Source organism: Schistosoma mansoni, chromosome 2, assembly GCF_000237925.1.
Source record: "Schistosoma mansoni strain Puerto Rico chromosome 2, complete genome".
Lineage (NCBI taxonomy): Eukaryota > Metazoa > Platyhelminthes > Trematoda > Strigeidida > Schistosomatidae > Schistosoma > Schistosoma mansoni.
In genome coordinates this window covers 31,812,703-31,818,702 of record NC_031496.1, presented here as the reverse complement: position 1 = coordinate 31,818,702, position 6,000 = coordinate 31,812,703, and the positions used below count along the sequence as shown (strand labels likewise).

Here is a 6,000-nt window from a genome sequence, read left to right as displayed (position 1 = left end):
CGGCCGTTTCGTTCAACTTTGAAAAATACTGAAATCTCTACAAATCCCCTTCTAAATATAACCATATGCTCACTAGTGACTGACTTCAAGATACATGTCCTGGAGTTCTAGTGGGAAGCAGTGACCAGTGGAGTTCAACTACGTCTGTTGTGAGATATCAACTCACTGAAGACAATTGGTGAATGGTTGCTCAACTTCGTGGATCAGTTGAAGTTAGACATTAACACCGTTGGATGCCAGCTCATTGATCTATCAGCTAAGGGCTTCGGCTCGAGACTGGTAGGTCCTGGGTTCGAATCTCGCTCGCGAGAGCGGGTTCGTGAATGCGCACTGCTGAGGAGTCCCATAATAGGACGAAACGGCCGTCCAGTGCTTCCAGGTTTTCGATGGTGGTCTAGCTTCAATTGACTCATGATTTCATCTTTTATATTTGTTAATAACTTTCTATGAGTAGCAGTTGTCTCTTAATCATTTTTCAACATTCATCAATTCTTCTTTCAGTTTGTCGGTGGTACATATCCATTCAACTTTATAAAATATTTTTCTAACCTATGCCTTCTTTTAATTGATTGGACAAAAAACTATTGAAATTCAGTTAAAGGCCATTCGAAGTACTTTTTCAATAAATGGAACGTTGAATTGTCCCATCTCCCCTAAGTTTTATGGCAACATCAAGGAAGTGGAACATGTCATTTTGTTCTTGTTCCATAGTAAATTGCATGTTAGGATAAGTATTATTGAAGAGTTTTAGCAAGCGGATTGAATGCTGTTTATTATTACAGACAATAAACGTGTTATCAACATTATCGTTTGGCTAATCGTCTGTTTAAGCATAGTGTTGTCAAGATATCCCGGAATAATATCTGTCATCAATGGACCTAACTATTTCATACAACCTAATCCCATGATAAATTTAAACAGAGCAAGAGCAATAAGGTTTGTAGAATAAAATGAATTTGTTGGGACGATCCTGAAAACTTCTCGCAATAGACATGACAAGCTCAGGGAAATATTAAGAAGCATTTTATCCAATCAGCGTTTGATTAGAAGTTTTACTAGAAACATTACGAAAGTGAATAGTCACATGTAGAGTTTTCTCATTGGCTAAACACTACACTGTTACTATGCTTAGTAGTATTCTAGAATTTTCAGAAAAATCCAAGGACTTCTGAAATACTATAAAAACCCTATATTTTCTGTACGTGAATGAACATTTGGAGTAAAGTGCTTCCCGCATGTTTTGCGCCTTTTCTCTCGTGTTCAAGTAGCTGTGTAATTCTAGCTTGGGGGGGGGGTTAACGAAACTAGCTTAGGATCCGAATATAGCGTTCAATCAACAAGACTTATCAGAATTCATCAGTCTAGTTCACAGTGTTTCTTATCAGCCACATACAACCTGAAACTATAATTACCTACACAAATATAATTGTTATTAACTGTTTGGTATTCTATGGTTTGTGAAAGCTTTTTACCTTCATATTGCTGCAAGTGAAACTATCAATTAGTTCCTTCTTCTAAAATTCCTTAAGGTGCTGATTGACTTCGTTCTTGATTGTTGCACATTGGTCGATTAGGAATCTTGATGTATCTCTGAGAATTTGAGACATGTTATACTTAAAGACTTTTCGGTTCATTATTACGACACTGAAACCTTTATCTCGTTTCATTATAATAATCTTATTACTCTCTTGTAAATTCTTTAGTGCTTACATATGTTCCTCAGTCAAATGTTTTGAATGTGGGGTTGCAGAAATATAGTACTGATTTGTAATACCAATCAGATTAGATTCAAACCATCTTTTTCTGTCATCGTCGGTAGGTTTCAAGTCAGTATTCTGTTGGTACTGACTTTCAAATTATGTTTGCATATGAATTTTGTGGAGATTTTTTATGGGACATGAAATCTAAATCCAAGAGAGAAAGCTTAACGTTCAATTTTGTTAAGATTTATACCCGGGCTTATGACCGGCAGTAGCCCTCGGAGGAGCTATAGGCGGACTTTTTATACTTGATAGATTATGGCTATATTCTTCGGGAAGTTCAGGGAACTCTTCATATATTATTTCTTCCACTAGGGTTTTTTTCAGTAGTTTATTCTCAAAAGATTTGGATGTGTTACATTGAAGTGATCAGATAAATTTTGTGGATGCACACTGCTGAGGAGTCAGTCCCATAATAGGACGAAACGGCTGTTCAGTGCTTTCAGGTTTTCCATGATGGTCTAGCTTCAATTGACTCACGATCTTAACTATATAAAGTTTTTTGAACTCAATTTAGTGGAACATGTTTAGACCATTAATTAAATTGGATTTCAAAGATAAAATATGCTTATATGATGAAGTAATTTGAGATTTATTAATTCGACAAAGATTCTTCTGTGTAGGTTAAATTTTGATTGAGCGAACCTCCTAATGTTTTTGTTAGCGGGAAATAAACCGGATTAAGGCATGTTATGTGCACGATCGTGACGGCGCACGCTGATTGGCTTATTCTAAACCAATCAGCCTTGGCAGGTTATTGGAGTAGCATCTAGAAGTTTCTTATGTATATACTATAAATATATGAACGTTATTCCAACCAGTGATTGCTGTTCACCTACCATTGTTATATTTGAATACAATTTCGTTCCTGTCCAACGTGTTCTGATTTTGGGGTCTTGACGAGTGTCATTGTATAAGAATACTAAGCAATAGGAGTAGCTGGGTAGTTTATTAGCAAAACAAATATAACAGTTTTGTTATTCTTTCGTCTTCTGATATTCATCTCTTACATAATACAATAAATGTTCACAGATTTGTTTATCTTGTCATGTTGAACGATTAACCTGTACTGATCTACTTTTATGAAGAGAATGCAGTTGTTGTAATGGAAACATTTATTATTATAACGAACTGTATCAGTGATTCATTTAGTATTGTTTGTTTGAATCTTCCCATCGATGCGTTAGGACTGCAACTGGTCAGTCTCTAATTGACATATGTCCATACTGTGCGTATGCCTCCATATAGCTTTAATTCACAAGCATTGTAAACAAAGATGGATAGTGACTAGCAGTGGAATCCAGTTTGACGCACGTTTTGTCCTATTTGGGACTCGTCAGCTGGATGTACCTAACACATCGATGGGAAGATTCAAACGAACAATAGTAAATGAATTTAAACTTCACCCCATTGCACAAGCAAGTGGCTATCAAGACTCATTTGCTGAGTGGATAACGCAATGGCATTCGAAGCGAGGGTACTGGGTTCGAGTCCCAAAGTGAACACCAACTCTGAGATGCAGGTACATCCATCTGAAGAGTCCCAAATAGGATGAAACGCGCATCCTGGATTCCACTGCTAGCCACTACCCATGTTTGTTTATATTAAGTAATTAGATTGTGTATATCTATATTCATCTTATTATAAGCTTTATTCTGACTTATGGATTATCATTATACCAATTATTGTACCTAAATTATATTCAGTTTATTAATTATTGTCTCCCACGTTGACAACCACATTTGGCTTGATCTTGTACAAATATTATTTTCTATTTTATGGTACGATGTGGTCTGTCTGTCTGGTATATAAACCGAGTATTCTTGAAATAAATAGATTCGCATATTCGAAGCTGTAATTGGTGTTCTGGACTCAAGTGGAAGGGCAAGGCTGACAAGGGACCAATAAAGACGTTAGATTGCTCATACCGGTCGAATGTCATCAATTTGGCCCAGTGCTAAGATTGGGTAGGTCGTATTCCGATGGGTGGATAATTCACGTTGTAAAAAGTCGGACATAAAATTATAACAAAATTGGCATACTTCAACTTAGTATTGTTTGTTTGAATCTTCCCATCCTGGATTCCACTGCTAGCCACTATCCATCTCTGCTAATCATGCTTGTGAATTAAGGTATATCGAGGCAATACGCACAGTATGCATATGAGAGACTGACCAGTTGGAGTTCTAACAAAATCGATGGGAAGATTCAAACAAACAATACTAAGTTGAATTTAACTTCACCCCATCGCACAAGCAAGTGGCTATAAGGACTCAGTGGCCGAGTGGATAACGCGATGGCGTTTGAAGCGAGGGTACTGGGTTCGAGTCCCAGAGTGAACATCAACTCTGAGATGCAGGTACATCCAGCTGACGAGTCCCAAATAGGACGAAACGTGCGTCCTGTATTCCACTGATAGCCACTATCCATCTCTGCTAAAATTGGCATACGTTCTATTTTTTTTTTATAAAGTCACAACACTATTCATTTAAGTATTCAACTAATTGTACTTCAGATATTCTTTTTAAATAATATTTCGTTTAAATTTTTAGACTGTAAAAAATTTTCCATTAATTATTCTTAGCTGTTCAAAGAAGGCTGCTTTGGTGTTATAGACAAATTGTAGTATCAATTGTTATGTTAAGCCCATAAGATTTGTATAAGATCTAAGTCAGAAGTGATTATGAATGTGAGAGACTGTAATTGATAGAATAGGCATAATTCAGGTAAGGTAAATCGTTTAGTAATAGTCTATGAAATAAAATAAAACTTTTGATAAGGTAAACATGAGAATGCATAATTTAACTATTTGTTATGTCGGTTTGTATGTTAAGCCCATATACCTTTATTCTTATGTCTGGACAAGCCAATTCACACTTATTCATCATGAGTCATGTGTTTCTCACCTTGGTAATTATTCCATTATTAACCCTGAACATTTTTTTTTAGATAAGCGTAGGTGTGTCTATACTCTTTTTATCCTATTTATCACATGTCTGTCATTTATTTTTGTCTGGCTATAAATATTGATTAATGCTTGATTAAAGTGAGTTGGCTTATTCACCATCTCTAATGTGTGTCAGTTTTGTTTTGCTCGCTGATATTTACTCATATGCTTATAATTTTCTGACCTGCGTCATTTGTCAATAAAACTAAAGTTAGACATTAACACCGTTGGATGCCGGCCGGCTAAGTGGTCTATCGGTTAGATGCTCTGACGCGAGACTGGTAGGTCCTGGGTTCGAATCTCGCGAGACGGGATCGTGGATGCGCACTGCTGAGGAGTCCCATAATAGGACGAAACGGTCATCCAGTGTTTCCATGGTGGTCTAGCTTTAATTGACTCACGCTTTCAACTATGGGAACTGTATCTACCGCTTCTCTTTGCCTTCTGATTTTATGCACCGTTAAGATTTATATTATAAAGGTTATCGAGGTGAACGATTAACGAAGCACGGTACTACAGAATAATCGTACTGTATATTTTCTGATATCCAGACACAAAACCCTTTAAACACCTAATAGGTTTTTATTAACTATGAGAAATCAATACATGTTCTTTAAATTCATTCGTTTCATATAATAAATTATTCGTGTATATATTCTGTCTTCTGAATAGGGTCGAGTTTCTCAAGTTTGCCTATTGTTCTTCACGTTAACCATAGATAGTTTACAAAAAAATTGATCAGTTACAGGTGGTGACTGATAAGTCTTGTTGATTGAACGCTATATTAGGGTTCTAAGCTAGTATCGTAACTTCCAAGCTAGAAATACACAGCGACTTGAACACGAGAGAAAAGGCACAAAATATGCGAGAAGCACTTTACTCCAAAGGTTCATTTTTGTGCAGAAAACATAGGCTTTTTATAATATTTTAAAAGTCCTTGGGTTCTCCTGGAAATTTTAGAATACTACTCAACATAGTAGCAGCGTAGTTATCAGCCAATCAGAACTTCTACATGTAACTTTTCACTTTCGTAATATTTCTAGCAAAACTTCTAATCAAACGCTGATTGGATGAAATGCTTCTTAATATTTCCCTGAGCTTGTCACGTCTATTGCGAGTAATTTGCAGGATCATCCCAAAGTGACAAATGACGGTTGTACAAAAGAGAAGCACCTCGACCCTGGTCACGAGCCACCAGATGGATAATACGTTAGAATAATCTGCAGTCAAAAAACTGAAATCAAGAAATTAGAAACTTCCGAGGTGTTGGTAATTCAAGCTTAAACTCTGTAT

At 36.4% G+C, this 6,000-nt stretch overlaps 2 non-coding genes across 2 annotated transcripts; both read left to right on the top strand.

The window, feature by feature from the left end:
• Positions 1-3,195: 3,195 nt before the first annotated feature.
• Positions 3,196-3,265, top strand: Smp_tRNA_01536_Pseudo_TCG.1.1. Its single transcript has one exon. It is a non-coding gene (tRNA).
• A 766-nt stretch (positions 3,266-4,031) lies between these two features.
• Positions 4,032-4,102, top strand: Smp_tRNA_01755_Pseudo_TTG.1.1. Its single transcript has one exon. It is a non-coding gene (tRNA).
• Positions 4,103-6,000: the final 1,898 nt, after the last annotated feature.